This window comes from Callithrix jacchus, chromosome 16 (genome assembly GCF_049354715.1).
Source record: "Callithrix jacchus isolate 240 chromosome 16, calJac240_pri, whole genome shotgun sequence".
Taxonomy (NCBI): Eukaryota; Metazoa; Chordata; class Mammalia; order Primates; family Cebidae; genus Callithrix; species Callithrix jacchus.
The window spans coordinates 10,427,728-10,447,979 of NC_133517.1; the positions used below are offsets into that span (position 1 = coordinate 10,427,728).

Consider the following 20,252-nt stretch of genomic DNA (forward strand, 5'->3'; position numbering starts at 1 on the left):
AGAGACGCGGGACGCCAGGCAGAGGTCTCCGCTGGCGTAGCCGGCAGCCGGTGCAGCTCCGGCCCGCGCCGGAGTGCAGAGGCGCTCCACAGCGCTCCATACAAAAGCGCACTGTTACGGGTGCCCTGTTGAACTGGCAAACTAAGACCCGAGAGGGCTGAACTTGAGACTGAACAGGTCTTGAACGGTGACCCAGCCCAGGAAATCCCAGGGACTCAGCGTTTGGGGGAGCGCAGTGCGACAAACAAAACGGCGATTCCAAACGCTCCCGGTGAATAGGTTTTTTTTTAAAGTGCAGCTCCGTGGGGGAGGGGCGTCAGCCATCACCAAGGCAATCAGCCCCTACTGAGGTACACACCCATTGCTGACGCAGCCTGCCGCTGCCGAGGCAACCCGGTACAAAAGAGAGACTCTGCCGCAGAGCGTAGCCCAAGGCAACAGGGCGGAGACCACAGCAGAAGGGCAGAGCCAGCAGGAAAAGGGCGAACCTCACACCAGCAGGGCGGAGCCTCGGCAGGCAAAAAGTGACTAGACTGCCTCCTAGCTGGGCAGGACAGTGAGGCGGACACTCACAAGGAAAGCCCCAACCCCCCCCCAGACAGAGCATCTGAGGAAAAAAAAGGGGTTTTCTTACGAGTTAGGTTGCAGCAGAACTAAACATAGCAGCCTAGCAGCCCTGAATGAACAACAGAGCTCACAGCTCAGCACTTGAGCTCCTACAGACTGTCTCCTCAAGCAACTCCCTGACCCCTCTATATCCATAAGACTGAGATTCGGCAGACATCATCCTGGGACAAAGATAGCAGAAAAAGAAACTGGTAGCATCCCTCGCTGTTCTGCAGCCACTACAGGTGCACCCCAGACAAGCAGGGCCTGGAGTGGACCTCAGCAGTCATACAGCGAAGGGGCTAGACTGGTAGAAGGAAAACCAAGTAACAGAAATACTCCATCATCAACAATCTGGGTGTCCACTCAGAGATACAATCAAAAAGTCAGTAACTACACAGACGACAGGTGGATAAATCCACAAAGATGGGAAGAAACCAGCGCAAAAAGAGGAAAACACCCTAAACCAGAACACCTCGCCACCTAGAAAGGACCAAAACTCCTCACCAGCAAGGGAACAAAGCTGGACAAAGAATGACTATGACGAAATGACAGAATTAGACTTCAGAAGGTGGATAATGAGAAACATTTGTGAGCTAAAAGAACATGTTTTAAATCAACGTAAAGAAACTAAGAACCTTGAAAAAAAATTTGAAAAAAGATTTGAGGAAATGATAACAAGAATGGATACCTTAGAGAGGAATATGAATGAACTAAACGAGCTGAAAAACACAACACGAGAACTTCGCGAAACATGCACAAGTTTCAATAGCCGAATTGACCAAGCAGAAGAAAGAATATCAGAAGTCGAGGATCAACTCAATGAAATAAAACGAGAAACCAAGATCAGAGAAAAAAGCGCAAAAAGGAATGAACAAAGTCTCCAAGAAATGTGGGACTATGTGAAGAGACCTAACCTACGTTTGATAGGCGTACCAGAATGTGATGAAGAGAATGAATCCAAGCTGGAAAATACTCTGCAGCACATTATCCAGGAAAATTTCCCCCACCTAGAAAGACAGGCCAACACTCAACTGCAGGAAATACAGAGAACACCACAGAGATATTCCGCAAGAAGAGCAACCCCAAGGCACATAATTGTCAGATTCAACAAGGTTGAAATAAAGGAGAAAATACTAAGGGCAGCCAGAGAGAAAGGTCGGGTCACCCACAAAGGGAAGCCCATCAGACGCACAGCAGATCTCTCGGCAGAAACTCTACAAGCCAGAAGAGAGTGGGGGCCAATCTTCAACATCCTTAAAGAAAAGAACTTTCAACCCAGAATTTCATATCCAGCCAAACTGAGCTTCAGAAGTGAAGGAAAAATAAAATCCTTTGCGAACAAGCAAGTACTCAGAGATTTTGTCACCACCAGCCCTGCTTTACAAGAGCTCCTGAAAGAGGCACTACACATAGAAAGGAACAACCAGTACCAGCCATTCCAAAATCACACTAAATGCTAAAGAGCATCAACATAATGAAGAATCTACAACAACTAACGGGCAAAACAGCCAGCTAGCATAAAAATGGCAGTGTCAAATTCACACATAACAATATTAACCATAACTGTAAATGGACTAAATGCACCAATCAAAAGACACAGATTGGCAAATTGGATAAAAAGCCAAAACCCAGCAGTGTGCTGTATCCAGGAAACCCATCTCACATGCAAGGTTACACAAAGGCTCAAAATAAAGGGATGGAGGAAGATTTACCAAGCAAATGGAGAGCAAAAGAAAGCAGGAGTTGCAATCCTCATCTCTGATAAAATAGACTTTAAAGAAACAAAGATCAAAAGAGACAAAGAAGGCCATTACATAATGGTAAAAGGATGGATACAACAAGAAGAGCTAACGATCCTAAACATATATGGACCCAATACAGGAGCACCCAGATACATAAGGCAAGTTCTTAACGACTTACAAAGAGACTTAGACTCCCACACAATAATAGTGGGAGACTTTAACACTCCACTGTCAATATTAGACAGATCAACCAGACAGAAAATCAACAAGGATATCCAGGGCTTGAACTCAGACTTGGAGCAAGCAAACCTGATAGACATTTACAGAACTCTCCACCCCAAATCCACAGAATATACATTCTTCTCAGCACCACATCATACCTACTCTAAAATTGACCACATAATTGGAAGTAAAGCACTGCTCAACAAATGCAAAACAACTGAAATCATAACAAACAGCCTCTCAGACCATAGTGCAATCAAGTTAGAACTCAGAATTCAGAAACCAACCCAGAACCGCACAGCTTCATGGAAACTGAACAACTGGCTCCTGAATGTTGACTGGGTAAACAATGAAATGAAGGCAGAAATAAAGAAGTTCTTCGAAACCAATGAGAACCAAGACACAACATGCCAGAATCTCTGGGACACATTTAAAGCAGTCTCTAGAGGAAAGTATGTAGCAATAAGTGCCCATATGAGAAGAATGGAGAGATCCAAAATTGACACCCTATCGTCAAAATTGAAAGAGCTAGAGGAGCAAGATCAAAAACATTCAAAACCCAGCAGAAGACAAGAAATAACTAAGATCAGAGCAGAACTGAAGGAGATTGAGACACAAAAAACCCTCCAAAAAATCAATAAATCCAAGAGCTGGTTTTTTGAAAAGATCAACAAAATAGAGAGACCACTAGCCAGATTGATTAAAAAGAAAAGAGAGAACAATGAAATAGATGCAATAAAAAATGATAAAGGGGAAATCACCACAGATTCCACAAAAATTCAAACAATCATCAGAGAATATTACAAACAACTCTATGCACATAAACTAGTAAACCTGGAAGAAATGGATAAATTCCTGGACTCCTGTGTCCTCCCAAGCCTAAACCAGGAGGAAGCTGAAACTATGAATAGACCAATAACAAGGTCAGAAGTCGAGGCAGCAATTAAGAGCGTACCACACAAAAAAGCCCAGGTCCAGACGGGTTCACAGCCAAATTCTACCAGACATACACAGAGGAGCTGGTACCATTTCTTCTGAAACTATTCCAAATAATCCAAAAAGAAGGAATCCTACCCAAATCATTCTACGAGACCAATATCATCCTGATACCAAAATCCGGCAAAGACCCAACAAGGAAAGAAAACTTCAGGCCAATATCCATGATGAACATAGATGCAAAAATCTTCAATAAAATATTGGCAAGCCGATTGCAACAGCAAATCAAAAAACTTATCCATCATGATCAAGTAGGATTCATCCCAGCGATGCAAGGCTGGTTCAACATATGCAAGTCTATCAACATAATTCACCACATAAACAGAACCAAAAACAAAAACCACATGATTATCTCAATTGATGCAGAGAAGGCATTTGACAAAATTCAACAGCCCTTTATGCTAAAAACCCTCAATAAACTCGGTATCGATGGAACGTATCTCAAAGTAATAAAAGCTATTTATGACAAACCAACAGCCAATATCATACTAAATGGGCAAAAACTGGAAGCATTCCCTTTGAAATCCGGCACTAGACCAGGATGCCCTCTGTCACCACTCCTATTCAGTATAGTACTGGAAGTTCTAGCCACAGCAATCAGGCAAGAAAAAGAAATAAAGGGTATTCAAATAGGAAAGGTGGAAGCCAAATTGTCTCTATTTGCAGACGACATGATAATATACCTAGAAGACCCCATCGCCTCAGCCCAAAAACTCCTGAAACTGATAAGCAACTTCAGCAAAGTCTCAGGATATAAACTCAATGTGCAAAAATCACAAGCCTTCCTCTACACCAATAACAGACTTAAAGAGAGCCAAATCAAGAATGAACTGCCATTCGCAATTGCTACAACAAGAATAAAATACCTTGGAATACAACTCACAAGGAACGTAAGGGACCTCTTCAGGGAAAACTACAAACCACTGCTCAATGAAATCAGAGAGGACACAAACAGATGGAGAAATATTCCATGTTCATGGTTAGGAAGAATTAATATCGTGAAAATGGCTATACTGCCCAAAGTAATTTACAGAATCAACGCCATCCCCATCAAGCTACCATTGACTTTCTTCACAGAACTGGAAAAAACCACCATGAACTTCATATGGAACCAAAAGAGAGCCCGCATAGCCAAGTCAATTCTAAGCAAAAGAACACAGCGGGGGGCATCACACTACCGGATTTCAAACTATACTATAAGGCTACAGTAATCAAAACAGCATGGTACTGGTACCAAAACAGAGATATAGATCAATGGAACAGAACAGAGGCATCAGAGGCAACACAACATAGCTACAACCATACAATCTTTGATAAACCTGACAAAAACAAGCAATGGGGAAAGGACTCCGTGTTCAACAAATGGTGTTGGGAAAACTGGCTAGGCATGTGTAGAAAGCAGAAATTGGACCCCTTCCTTCCTGACACCTTACACCAAAATTAACTCCAGATGGATTAAAGACTTAAACATAAGACCCGGCACCATAAAAACCCTAGAAGGAAATCTAGGCAAAACCATCCAGGACATAGGAGTAGGCAAGGACTTCATGAACAAAACACCAAAAGCATTGGCAACAAAAGCCAAAATAGACAAATGGGACCTAATGAAACTCCACAGCTTCTGCACAGCAAAAGAAACAGTCTCTAGTGTGAATTCGCAACCAACAGAATGGGAAAAATTTTTGCAGTTTACCCATCTGACAAAGGGCTGATATCCAGAATTTACAAAGAACTCAAACAGATTTACAGGAAAAAAACAAACAAGCTCATTCAAAAGTGGTCAAAGGATATGAACAGACACTTTACGAAAGAAGACATATATGAGGCCAACAATCATATGAAAAAATGCTCATCGTCACTGGTCATCAGAGAGATGCAAATCAAAACCACATTGAGATACCATCTCACGCCAGTTAGAATGGCGATCATTAAAAAATCTGGAGACAACAGATGCTGGAGAGGATGTGGAGAAAAAGGAACACTTTTACACTGTTGGTGGGAGTGTAAATTAGTCCAACCATTGTGGAAGACGGTGTGGCGATTCCTCAAGGCCTTAGAAATAGAAATCCCATTTGACCCAGCAATCCCATTACTGGGTATATATCCAAAGGACTATAAATCGTTCTACTACAAGGACACATGCACACGAATGTTCATTGCAGCACTGTTTACAATAGCAAAGACCTGGAATCAACCCAAATGCCCATCGATGATAGACTGGATTGGGAAAATGTGGCACATATACACCATGGAATATTATGCAGCAATCAGAAATGATGAGTTTGTGTCGTTTGTAGGGACATGGATGAATCTGGAGAACATCATTCTCAGCAAACTGACACAAGAACAGAAAATGAAACACCGCATATTCTCACTCATAGGCGGGAGATGAAAAATGAGAACACATGGACACAGAGAGGGGAGTACTAAACACTGGGGTCTATATGGGGAAAAGGGGAGGGCCAGTGGGAGGGGGAGGTGGGGAGGGATTGCCAAGGGAGAAATACCAAATGTGGGAGAAAGGAAACAAAACACACTGCCCTGTGTGTACCTATGCAACTGTATTGCATGCTCTGCACATGTACCCCAAAACCTAAAATGCAATAAAAAGAAAAAAAAAAGATTACATAATGTGGCAAAGATGAAAATAGTTAACATGAAGGTATAGTTGAATTAACAGCATCAGTGTTACGCTGCTTAACATAAGTTGGACATTGGGAAAAATAAAAGAATAGTTCAAATGAGGTGTTTGACACTTACCCACACAGAGAATACTAAAAGTGAATCCTTGTCAAATGGATCTGTTCACCAACTGATTGGGCAAACATTCAAAACAAAAATGTTCAATCATAGTTAAACAATGAATATTATTATTATTTTAAACTTTAAAAAATACATTCTTTGGCTTCCTTTTATTTCTGGAAAATTACATGAAGCATGAACTGTACAGGAAAGCATGATAGGCAGGTCCTGGAGTTGGGGCTGGCCGGCCACTCCCTGCCTACAGCGGGGGCTCCCTCCAACCATGCATCCTCTCCGGCCATCTGCATCCAGGCGGCGGCTACTTGAAGGAGGTCATGACCCTGTCCTCGATGCAGAGCTTAAGGTAGGCATGGTGAAAGCTTGCAGCATTCTGCACCAGGAGCCTCTTCCCAAGCAGCGAGGAGGTCTGGTCTTTGGGCGAAGGAGCCTTGGTCCACCACGTTTCGCAGTAGCTCTGGGTCAGCCTGTGCCTGATGGGGTCCGAGCCCTGCCACACACTGTTCTGGGGCCAGGTGGGGTGCCTCAGGACGTCCTTCCTGTCAAGGAGAAGATGCGTGCCCCGGGCTTCAGCAGGCCCTCAGAGCCGGAGAAAAAAGCCTCCCAGCTGGGAAGCAGCAGTTCCTCCTTGGGGTTGATCATGGGCAGGGCTGCGCATTTGGCATTGGCTGCACACGCCGCTGTACAGGCCCTGCAGCCGCAAGGACACAAAGGTGCAGAAGGGGCCCACCAGCCCCACGGTCCGTGACTGCTGGAATCAGTGGAAATCGGCCCCGCTGATGCCCCCGCATGCTGCCAGCCACCTGGCTGCTGAGCACGATCAGGTGGAGCATGGGTTGGAAGTCACGGTTGGTGTGGGTAGGCAGGCTCCTGGAGTGGGCCAGCCACAGGTGCACATAGGAGCTTGGGTGCCAGGCTCCAGGGTAGGGCTAGCGCTGGGGCAGGCAGGGCGTCTGGCCAAGAAGTTGTCCGCCCGCCGTGGCTGCGCCATGGTTAGGGGGTGCTCCCGCCGGGGTAGGGGTTGCTGTCCTGCAGTTGCACCACAGGGGGGCTTCAGGGCGGCCAATTCATTGTTCCTTCCTTGCGCCAGTGGCATCAAAGCCTCCAACTGGACCTTTCAGAACTTGTTCCGCACGTGGACGTAGAGCTTCTCCCGCTCAGCCATGAAGATGAACCAGCCCTGGAGCACCTAGTGCACCTGGCCCAGCATAGCCTGGCGTGTGGCCCAGATCCTCACCTTCCCTGAAGGGGCATTCATGGTTCCAGGGGGCCCAGGGAGGCTGGGGGGCCAAGAATGATGATAGTCTGCCTGTGAGTGCCGGGAAATGAAGGGGGCCCTGGGAGCCTGGGGGACCAAGAGGGCCCTGATGACCCTCAGAGCCAATGCCAAGGGTCCCTGAGGTCCAGATGTGCCAGGCTGGCCCTGGATGCTCTTTCCCTTGAGACCTTGAATCTCAGGGTAGCCAGGTGAGCCTGGGGGTCCTGGGGAGCAGGGGTGGCCTGGCAGGCTGGAACAAAAGGAGCCAAAGAAGCCGCGCCTCCAGCTTACCTCCTTTGCCTTTCTGTCCTGCTCACCTCGATCTTCCTTCTTTCCCTTCATTTCAGCCTCCAACTGAACAAAGTCAAACGGAAACCACCTTGGTGATGGATGGGGGGTGGTGTCCCATGTCTCCTTTGGAGATCTTGGGTCCTGGAGAGCCCTGATTTCCTGGCAATCCTGGAGGCCAGGGGCAGCTGGACTCAACAAACGCATTGCTGAAGAAAAATGTAGTTTTGTGTTAGAATAGAAAAGGAAGTCGTTTGAAGGGAAAATGATGATAGTACATCAAAGAAATTACAACTGATTGTCATTTGATGATCATACCTCAGACAAGATGCAAATATATTAAGTAAATTTGTGAAAATAGGAGTCTGTGTTCTCACACATAGATTTGGCTATTAATTTTATAAATGAAGTGAATCTCAGCACACTTAAAGAGACTCTGTTTTTAAATTTTAAAAGAAATAGAGGTCAGGCACAGTGGCTTACACCTGTAATCCCAGCACTTTGGTAGGCCAGGGTGGGTGGATCGCTTGAGGGCAGGAGTTCACGAGCAGCCTGGCCAACATAGTGAAACCCCGTCTCTACTAAAAATATAAAATATAGACAAGCATGGTGGTCCGCCCCTGTAGTCCCAGCAACTCAGGAGGCTGAGGCATGAAAATCGCTTGAACCTGAGAGGCAGAGGTTGTAATGAGCGGAGATTGCACCACTGCACTCCAGTGTGGGTGACACAGTGAAACTCCATCCCAAATAAATAAATAAAAGAAATAGAGAATTAAGAAAATTCTATAAGAAACTAATGTGTTCCTGTAACATAATAAATTGTTTATTCCATAAGAAAACAAAGCCTTTAACATCCTTTCATTGTCCTCTAGCATGTTAATATATTGAGAAAATCTCACACATGTTAATCCAGATGCTTCTCAACTTATGATGAGGCTATGTCCCCGGAAACCCATCATAAACTGCACATACTGCAAGTCAAAAATGCATTTAATACACCTAACATAACTGAACATTGTAGCTCAGCCTTGCCTGCCTTAAACATCCTTACAACACATTAGTTTACAGCTAGGCAAAATCAACTAAGACAAAGCTTATGTTATGATAAAGTATTGAATATCTCATGCAATTTATCAAATAAAATGAAAAACAGCAAAATCACAGAGTCAAGACTTTGTTTTATTTTATTTTTACAAATAAACCAACTTTAATAGATATTATTTTGTATTTTTATTGCACCTTCTTCAAGAACCTTAAGTGCTTTGCAGACATTATCTCTAATTAATCCCCACAACAACCCTGTGAGGTAGGTATTACTCCCATTTTACAAGACAGGGAGACTGAAGCACAGAGAGGTTAAGTGACTTGCCCAAGGTCACACAGTTAAATTCACTGAAGAGCCAGGCATGAGCCCTTTAGCCTTCCAGCTCCTAGCCAAATACCTCATGATGGAATATTTAATAAAAAGTATCTTTAGAGAAAGTATCAAGAGTAGTTATGTTATAAAGATGAGGTCTTTCTAGTGCCACCAAGGAAAGAAAAAACTCTATACTGAAGCTTAGAGGCCACAAGACCCACATAATACAACATTTTCTTCTTTCCCTGTTCCCAAGCCTCCTGGTTCCTGTCTTAAGAAATCTTGTAAAGGTAAAATTTCCAAGACAGAAGCCATGTGGCTTAAGAAGTGGGACTTAATTTAGAATACTTACTTTAAGTTACAATAATTTACAGAAATTTTTATTCCAATATACAAAATCTGGGACAGCCATCCCAACAGTCATGTACATAGTTACACAGCAATCAGCCACCATTTACAACCTAAACTGGCCCCGCATTTTAATCACAGCCAACCGACACACACCCTCACAATGCTTTCTTCGCGGGTCACTTTTCTTACTTACTGTACCTGTATTTTTCCCCCAACACTTACCCTACATATTTTAAAAGTATATTGGATTTCTCATAAGCTTAGAAACATTTTACTTAGATCCAGCTGCATTAAGAAGAAAATGTAAATGTAAAACTGTCACCCCACAGTCCCTCCCCTGACAAACTGTCAAGTATGGTGTAGCTGTGAACAGAGTATGTGACTACCAGAAGCTCAATACAAATGTTAGAACTCGCTTGAATATGGAACTTAACTTGGCTTTTACTGCATGTTCTTTTTTAATGCAAAAATGTAAAAACAAACACAACATAGTATGTCAATGCTGTTCCTTTATGCAAATGACTTCATCTATCTTTTTTTTATTGCATTTTAGGTTTTGGGGTACATGAGCAGAGCATACAAGACAGTTGCGTAGGAACACACATGGCAGTGTGTTTTGCTTCCTTTCTCCCCTTCACCCACATTTGGCATTTCTCCCCAGGCTATCCCTCCCCACCTCCCCCTCCCACTGGCCCTCCCCTTTTCCCCCCAATAGACCCCAGTGTTTAGTACTCCCCTCCCTGTGTCCATGTGTTCTCATTTTTCATCACCCGCCTATGAGTGAGAATATGCGGCGTTTCATTTTCTGTTCTTGCATCAGTTTGCTGAGGATGATGTTCTCCAGATTCATCCATGTCCCTACAAACGACACAAACTCATCATTTCTGATTGCTGCATAATATTCCATGGTGTATATGTGCCACATTTTCCCAATCCAGTCTATTATCGATGGGCATTTGGGTTGATTCCAGGTCTTTGCTATTGTAAACAGTGCTGCAATGAACATTTGTGTACATGTGTCCTTATAGTAGAACGATTTATAGTCCTTTGAATATATACCCAGTAGTAGGATTGCTGGGTCAAATGGAATTTCTATTTCTAAGGCCTTGAGGAATCTCCACACTGTCTTCCACAATGGTTGGACTAATTTACACTCCCACCAACAGTGTAAAAGTGTTCCTTTTTCTCCACATCCTCTCCAGCATCTGTTGTCTCCAGATTTTTTAATGATCGCCATTCTAACTGGCGTGAGATGGTATCTCAATGTGGTTTTGATTTGCATCTCTCTGATGACCAGTGACGGTGAGCATTTTTTCATATAATTGTTGGCCTCATATATGTCTTCTTTCGTAAAGTGTCTGTTCATATCCTTTGCCCACTTTTGAATGGGCTTGTTTGTTTTTTTCCTGTAAATCTATTTGAGTTCTTTGTAAATTCTGGATATCAGCCCTTTGTCAAATGGGTAAACTGCAAACATTTTTTCCCATTCTGTTGGTTGCCGATTCACTCTAGTGACTGTTTCTTTTGCCATGCAGAAGCTGTGGAGTTTGATTAGGTCCCATTTGTCTATTTTGGCTTTTGTTGCCAATGCTTTCGGTGTTTTGTTCATGAAGTCCTTGCCTACTCCTATGTCCTCATCTATCATTTTTAAAGAGGCTGTGATATAGCTAATGTTAAAACTGACACAGCTTCACTTTCCTCTTTTTCTCTGTACTGAAAGCTGCAAAAATACACCTTTAATTCCAAGACAATCTGGTTTAAGCCCTCAGAATAAAAGTGTACATCCAATTCCTCAGCCCTGGCTTTCCCCACACTGTTGATTGTGATTCTCTGTACCATGCTGGTAGATCAGACAGGCTATAAATAATTTGTACAAAACACCTCTAGGTAGGGTAAGGCTTTAGAAACTATCTTAGAAAAAAAAACCTGTCAAAATACATTTGATATTTAGCACAATTACTAAATATTATAATTTTCTCCCAGCACATCTGTTTAAGCAGCCCAATCAGCTAAGTGACCCTGTTAAAGATCTGCTTATGGAACCAATAGGTGAAGTCATTTCTGAGCCCAAAGATACAGTTAATAACTGTTAATAATAGCAGCAGAATAAAAACATTCCTTTTTGTGGTTTGTTTTCCATAGCCAAGTTTCAGCAAAAGAACTTTAGAAAATGACAGCTTCTTTTTAATTTACTGCCTGAAAAGTTTTATACAGAACATCCAAAGCCTGATTGCTATTATTCTGAATATAACTTTCTATTATTTTCTGCAAGGTACATTTGGCTACTGTCAGACAACTTACTGATGCATGGAAAAATATCCAAAAAAAACTGCAATGTTACACATAGATTTTACGTTCCATACATTACTTGTTAAAACCCCCAACAGAATAAAGTCTTAGCAAACACAATTTTTCATTTATGAACACCCTTCCAAGTAAGATTCGCAAAGGTCGGGGAAGGGGAGGAAGGATTTTTTTTTTTTTTTGTATTCCTAGTCTACTTGATTAAAATTAAATCTTAACAAGGTTTATTTAGCTCACTATTCTGGCTGCTAGGGTTATGATGAAGATTATTACTTCTTTCCAGGGTGAAAAATGACATTTGAAAACAACATAAATGCTATGACATGATTCTCCCAAGCACAACCTCGACTTGAAACATTAGAATACTTAAGAATTCTAAAGATTGGTATACCACCACTGAACCAGAATTTTTAATTATTTCAATAACCACATGAATCTTTTAAATAGTTTTTTTATTTTACAAATTTAAAGCTGAAGAAAATAATTGATTTTGAAACCATGATAAAAAGACACATATTTAGCCAGAGATATCAGTTCCTCCTGAAAAAGGATATTTACCTCCTCTCATTGTAGTTCTTCTCAAGGTATCTTACTGATTTCAGATAGAATTTAAAATTTACCTTAAAAATAGAAACAAACAAAAGGACTACTTAAACTGACATTAACTAATAAAATATGCTCAAATTTACTGATAGAATCATGGAAACTTCATACAATTCTTAGACTCTACCATTTTTAGGTAAAATAAATAAGAAAAAAATTATAATTACAAAGCCAGTCTTTCCCCTGGGGGAAACAAAAAGGCACTTTTGACCAATCGTTCCCTACATATACATATACTGTATATTATTATAAGCTTCTTCAGAGAAGCAAAACATCTTTGTCTTCCCAACACTGGATTGTCTAGGACATTAGTTTTTTTACATCAGGAATGCAACTGCAAGTCTTGGGCCCAAAAGTATATCTGGTTTACTCTTGAAAAGACCACTGAATCTGCTTCTATACATACTGAACAAATATATGCAGTGTGCTCAACATCATCTCCTTACCAATACAGCACAGGTTCTGATTATTTTTACTGCACCCCCAAGGAATTCAAAGCATTATTGGTGAAACTAATAGAGAAAATGTGTGTCAATGACTGCAAGGCTGTTTAACAAGAGGAGCTAGTATCTCTGATTTCACCTCCTTCTTGTATGGAACTGTACAGACAGCATGATATCTGAGCAAATAAATCAACTACCATGACCGGAAGGGCTTGTCAATCCATCGTCTTTGCTCTATCATGTGCAAAGTGTGCTACTGCCCCCTGAGCTTCCTGCCTTTCTCTTTTCTTGAAAAATCAGTGCTTGATCCCTTCCAAAATAACCAGAGAAGAAATGAGGCAGAAAGTATCTCTTCATCACGGTTCCCCCTCAGTCCCAAGACTTATAGAAAAGGATGTAACCAGACTCAGAGTTCTTTGAGATAGCTGATGTCAACCCGTAGAATTCTTCAATAGCTGTGCATCTATTTTTTCTACAATGTTGTCATAAAACAATAACCAAAAATCATGACTCTTAACATTGCAATGTAATGGCCTCAATTGGGACCACTTCCACAGTGAACCACAACGGCAACAAGATCGTACATTCTGTCTGCATTGGTGGCATCACCTGCAGTGTTAAACAGACGAAGTTCTAAAGGAAAAACGACCCGGTAAGAGGATTTTGTGTATCGATGAAGTTGATCCATATATTTAAATCTCTTCAGGTGCAGAGCTAGAATCATGGGCAGTTTCCTAACTTTCATCCGTTTGTGTGCTTCCTGTTTGCTGCGACAGTAATACTTGTATTCACAGTAATACTTGTATTCACTGCATAGAGTTTCCGTGTTTCTGGAACTCCTTAAGCAGTGAGTGATTGATGCATTTTGTTCCATGTCAACAGAAAGGTCTAAAAAATCTTCATCTTTGCTGCCTGTAGTTTCATAAGTAAGACATCTGATTTTATTAATGTTCCCTGAAAAATCTCATGAACCCACGTTGGGTCTGGTGGCTGTTATTATTTTCATTATCAATATTACCATTAGGTAAGTGACCATTTTGTTTTTCCTGCTTTCTCTCTTCTTGTAAAATATCAGCAATTGTGTTTAGTAGATAATTTAAGAATTCATGGGATCTTGCTGCATGTCGTTGTCAAAAAGCTTATTTTCTTTCCGTAATCTTGTGATGAACTCCTTAGGAAGTATTACTCCAACCTTTTTCTTCTGAGTGGCTGTGCTATGGAAGAGATCTGCTAAGCATGTAAGAAGGGTCATAGGTTGACCCTTATATGGAAGAACTTTTTCCCAAAATGGACGACAAAAATAAAGTGCTTGAAGAACTGAATTGCAGTAGCAAGTGTTCCCAAAATTGACTCATCCAAAATAGGGCTCATTGACCAGAAACTGTTCTGAACCAATCTGTTTCTCTAATGCCAAAGCATGGGTGCTCATGGTACAGATGGAGGAAAATTTGGAGACTGGCATTAGCATTTCCAACTACTCAGCACCATCTTCCACAAGAAAAATCTTGTCAGGTATGTTGGACGCTAAAACCTTGTCTTAGGGGTTAAGTTTTCATGTTTGTTATTTTCTCCTCACAAAACAAATGTAACAATATTTGCAAGGTAGGCCCTTGCTGAAAATATTATGTAGTGGAAACAGTACTTCAGAAACAGATCTCATTCACTTATTAAACTCCCACACATTGTTATACTCTGGATGTAGATGTAAGTAAGAGTGATAATCTGACACAGGGAATTGTTTTTTTCTTGGCAAGGAATGTTGACAGAGGTCTCCCTTTAGAGGTTACAAAAGTGATTTGGGCCGAGTGCGGTTGCTCAAGCCTGTAATCCCAGCACGTTGGGAGGCCGAGGCGGGTGGATCACAAGGTCAAGTGATCGAGACCATTTTGGTCAACATGGTGAAGCCCCGTCTAGACTAAAAATCAAAAAAAAATTAGCTGGACATGGTGGCGCGTATCTGTAGTCCCAGCTACTAGGGAGGCTGAGGCAGGAGAATTGCTTGAACCCTGGAGGCAGAGGTTGCCATGAGCCGAGATCGTGCCATTGCACTCCAGTCTGGGTAACAATAGCAAAACTCCATCTCAAAAAAAAAAAAAGTGATTTGGTCTAAACACACTGTAGTAAGATTATGATGTTTTATGTCAAAACAATAAAATTACTAAGCTCTGTTAGCATATTTTCAATGGTGAAATATGTAAGGAATGGTGAGAAGACAGACGTTTTATAGACAAGAACATAATTAGCACTTTGTGATTGCTTATGAAAACAAATATGTGAAATGCTTCTCTCTGATGAAATAAAGAAAGTTGAAAAATGTCCCAGGTCAATTTTATGTTTTGCTTTCCTTTCTTTCTTGGTCTGGTATGTTTTTCTTTTAAGGAGCTATACCACAAATCAGGAGTCTCAGTGGATGTGTCCCATTGGCTCTTCTCAACAGTCCAGAAGAAATGGATCAAAACTCTGGTTGGGGTGGGGAAGTGAGTGGGTAAACAAAAAGAGGGCTAATTTAAAAGAGGCATCAGAGTTTCCAAGGACCATGGCACAAAGGTTCTTAGGCTTGTTACAGGGACTTTGTAAGGGATCCCGTTCTGATTTCTTTTAAAAAATTGTCTTCTTGTTAAACCCTGTTAAATTAACTGAGGACACAGCAATTAAACATTTTAGAAAGAATATATATAATGATAAAACAAATGTAGTCGTGTTCTTACATTTTTAAATATTTACTTCAAAAAATAAATATTTACTTAAAAAAATTAACTATTGATTTTGGAAGGAATACACACATTGGTAAAACAAATATATTTGTGATTTTAAGATTTTAGGTATTTACTTTCAAATCATGTAATCTCTCTTGGTTATTAAGAATATACTTTATCTTAGTTTCTCAAAGAATGGCATGAAGTTTTAAATTTATGATTTTTTTCATACCAACAATGAAAAAGATCAAGTAAAAATTATAGCAGAGAAAGATGAAGTCCTTCAACAAATCTAAGAAAATTTAGAGTAATTGGCTAATGTTTCTGAGGTAGTTTATGTTGAATGACTTGGAAGCTATCACGAAGGTGAAGTTTCTAAAATATAGGATAAAGTATTAAGTAATTCCAAGTTCAGGACATAGACAGGAATTATTCTGACTGCAGTATAACTTTTGCAGTAAGTCAAAAATGAAATCCCAGCCATAAACCTACTACAATGGAATAAATAAAACATCCAGAATAAAGAAAAACAAATAACAATCTTCTATAATGAACAACAATTAAATTCTGGAAAATTGCTTTGGGGTTGAGGATGGAGTTGAGGATTATGATTAATAGGAAAGAGTAGTTAAAAACTTAGCGAGCTTGTGATCCTCTTATCATTGATTTGAAACTATACGTATTTGAAACTTTATGAGTATCTACTGTGTTGTACTACTTTTCTTTTAAATATGAAATTGATTGAGGACTTTTTGCTGTAGAACTAAACCTTTGTTTTTATCAAGACTAATACTTTTTAAAATATAAGATTGATTGAGGTATTTTTGCTATAGGACCTACAGGTTTTATCAGCAGTGAACCTGTTAGTTGCCAGCGAGTTCACCCATCTAAGGAGACTGGGAAGTGGCTTGGTGTAGGCCAGGTGGCAGGTATCAATCTCAGTGTTGGAATTGGGGCCCTTTGCACTTTTCTGGATCCTCCAGGCTCCTCTGGGGTAACCCCCTGAAGAAGGCTTGAACTGCAGCACAGGCCTCCCTGTGATCACAAGTGTGATCTGCTTCTGCTTGGATTTCTTGGGGCTTCTCAGTGGCACACCTGGACATCCGTCTCAGGTTTGGATTCATCCCAGAAAACTTTTGAGACACCCTGACCACCTGATCTGCCTCCATGAGATGCCAGTTCCAGGTGCTGCCACCTCTGCTGCACACTGGGCTTGCCTCTTTGTGGTTGTTCTGTTCTTTTCTGCTGAGAAGCAGGAGTGTGTGGGCCTGGAGACCAAGACAGGGCCCCTTGGTGGGTGGCCACGGTCAAAAGTTGGCAGTCAGCTCCTCCAGACAGCGATGGTTCTGCTGACATCTTCCCCTAGGTTCTCAGGTATGTTTCTGTGGTCCATCACACCCCCACTACACCTCACAAAACTGAATCCAAAGCCCCATGGGACCCAATCCCTGCCCATACCATTTGATCTAGAATTCAATAGGAAGAGCAGTCCTGAGTGTCCACCTGACCGTCTGAAACGTGCTCCACCTCCAACCAAGCCGAAAATGAAAGTTGGCTCAAGGAGGTACTAAGGTCAACACTGGTGTCCTGGGTTGCTTCTGGCATGCAGCATCCCTTCAGGAACCACACCTGTCACCACCATCCAGAGCACCTGTGCGGCAGCGGGTGGACAGCGCTGACATTGTGGCTCCTCGCTCCTCACGTGAATGCGCATGCGCAAGCAGCCTGAGGCAAGCGGCAATGCTGAGTCCGGGCTGGGGTCACAGTGACAACCACCGTTACCTATGAAATGGCCTAAGCAGCTTGGTAAAGCAGGGTCCATCTATGGCAGTGCCTCAGCATTGGGCAATGCACTCCCTCTTTGGGCATCATCACCATGGCCCCGGAATTTTAGGAATCCAGTAGGCCTAACCAGGCTGAGAAAACTTCCAGCAGGGACTAAAGGATACCCAGGCATTGAGAAGTATCCCCACGATGCTTTGGACCTGCCGAGACAGTGTGAAGATGTCCCTCGTTTAAAGCCCTCCTGGCTGGCATTTCCAGGTACCACCTGCGTGCCTGCTGTGGGGCTGCTCTCTCCCCGAGGGGCTTCTTGGCAGAGGGCAGAACTCCGCAGCCTCAGGAATTGCCTGGTAGTGTGTGTTTCTGAGCGAGTGTTGGATGTCGCCGTGAGTCTTTCTGTGTGTGTGTGTGTGCACGCGTGCATGCACATGTATCTTTCTGAGTGTGTTGATGTGTGTGTGTGTGTGTTTGGGTGCCACATGCTGACACAAGTGTGGCCAGTGCAATCCAGTGCGGTTTCTCTGAAGTCCACCTACCTTCTAGCACGGGTCTGCCTTTGGCTCAACTTGGGGTCTGTGGCCCTCCATTCTTTGTTTTGCTGTTGATTTCTAAAGCCTCAGTGTAACAGGGTCTGGCTCCCACCTGCAGGCATCCTAATCACCTGCCCATCCCGACAAGGATCATCCCTCGAGAAAGAAGAGGAACATAACACACCCAAAACCAAACTCTTCCAAGTGCCCTTGGGCCGGCGGCACATCTAGGGCTGGAAGGACCCTAGCCATCCTGTCCTCAGGACCCCTTTGAGCCCATTTCTAATACCAGGGCTTGTGGAGCTGAAGCTTCAGGGGGTGAGTCAGGCACTCCTTCTTCCTCTTTGGATTTCTTTCAGTGTCAGAGGATGTGTGAAGAAATCATAAGGTCAGATAAGGTGAGGAGACATTCCGCTGAGGTGTGGAGGGTGTCCAGTGCCTTCACCTACAGGACACATTCTGACAGATGTCAAATACACTGCTTCTTTCTCAACACTCAAATTGTGAGTGACTGCATAGCTGTGACGCGTCTGAATCCCTGCCTGCCACGTAGCTTCCATTACCAAGGAAACCCTTCCTCTCTTTATTCCATCAAGTGGCTCTATGGTTGTCATGGGAGGAGAGGGTGCCAGCTGTGGCTGTCCTCAGAGAGGCTGTGTTTCCTTTCATCTGCTATGGTTTTCTCAGACTTGAGGGTTCTCTCATTGCTCTGGCTCTGGATGAGACAGCCGCTCAGCACTGAACCTGTTGGCTGCCAGGGATTTCATAAATCTACAGAGACTGGGGAATAGCTTTGTGTAGGCCAGGTGGCGGTTAGTGATCCCAGTGTGGTGGTTGGGGAGATTTGCACATTGGGGGCTCCTCCTGGCTCGTCTGGTGGGAACTCCTTAAGGAGGCTAGGACTGGGGCACAAGACCTTCTGTGGTCCTGAAGTGGTGTGCTTCTCATTGGCTATCTTGGGGGTCCTTGGTGGAATTTCTGGACATCCGTTTTGAGCTGGGATGTGCCCCTGAAAGCTTTTGAGACACTCTCTCCACCTGAACTGCCCCCATGGAAGACCAGTTCCAGGTGTTGCCACCTCTGCTGCACAGTGGGCTCACCTCTTTGTGATTGTTCCCACTTTTCCAGACAGCAGTGCTGAGAAGAAGGTGTCCCTGGGCTGGCACACCAAGGCAGGGCCCCTTGGTGGGTGACCCAGGTCCATGGTGTCAGTCAGCTCATGAAGCTGGGGAACACTCTACTAACACCCTTCCCGAGGTTCTCAGGTACATTTTGGTGGTTCAGGGATGGCTAACCCTGCCACACCTCACCAAACTGAATCTCCAGCCCCATGGGACTCAATACTTCCCCATGTCTTCCCATCCGGAATCCAATGGGAAGAGCAGTCCTGAGTGCCAATCTCACAGTCGAAGCGCACTCCTCCACCCGACCAGAACAGGAGAGTCAGCTGAAGGAGGCACTGAGGTCAGTACTGCTATGGTCCTGTGCTGATTGTGGCATGCAGCCTCCTCCCGGGGGCCTCCTCTGGCACCACTTCCAGAGTGCACCTGTGAGGCAGCAACTGGACAGCGCCAACGTTGTGGCTCCCCATCCAGGCACGGGAATGCGCAGGGGCAAGCAGCCTGTCCCAGATGCCAGCGCTGAGCAGGGGCTCAGGTCACAGTGACCGCTACAATTGCCTGAGGAACTGTCTCGGCAGCAGGGCAAAGCAGGGGCCCTCTGTGCAGTGCCCCAATGTAGAGCAACATCCTCCACTCTCCAGGGGATTGCCGCCAAGGTCTTGTGATTTTAGAAATTGGGCAGGTGGTGCCAGGCTGAGGAGAGGTCCAGAGGGGCTTCACGGATGCCCAGTGTGAACCCCAAAAATGCTCACGGTACTTCAGGCCTGCCCAGACAGTGTCAGGGTGTGTCTGTTTTACAACTGTAAGCATAAAGCGGTATCTTAGGACAAACTTGAAATTCCTTGAACAGGAGCTGAAAATGAGAAAGGGGTGAAATGTGGGCCTTTACTAAAAAAAATACTGCAAAGAAAGAACTGCTTTTGGGGAAAAGCCAAATTTGACCTGGAGCAGTATTCTGAGGAGACATTGTTCTGAAAAAAGAGTTTTAAGGATGTAGCGTTTATTTTCTGAGATTTCTTCAAAAAGGAGAGGATCAAGAAGGAGATGAGAACAGAGTAGATGTTACATAAACAGCCTGAGATGGCTTCTGTTAATCTCATACTGTTTCCTCATTTACAGCTGGTGAGAATCCACCAGCCCAAAACCTGCATGCATAAAATGAATGTAACTAACCTTAACCATGCAAACTT

General features: G+C 43.3%; 1 pseudogene; it reads right to left on the reverse strand.

The window, feature by feature from the left end:
* Positions 1–13,302: 13,302 nt before the first annotated feature.
* Positions 13,303–14,362, reverse strand: LOC128929917 (ubiquitin carboxyl-terminal hydrolase 12 pseudogene; annotated as a pseudogene).
* Positions 14,363–20,252: the final 5,890 nt, after the last annotated feature.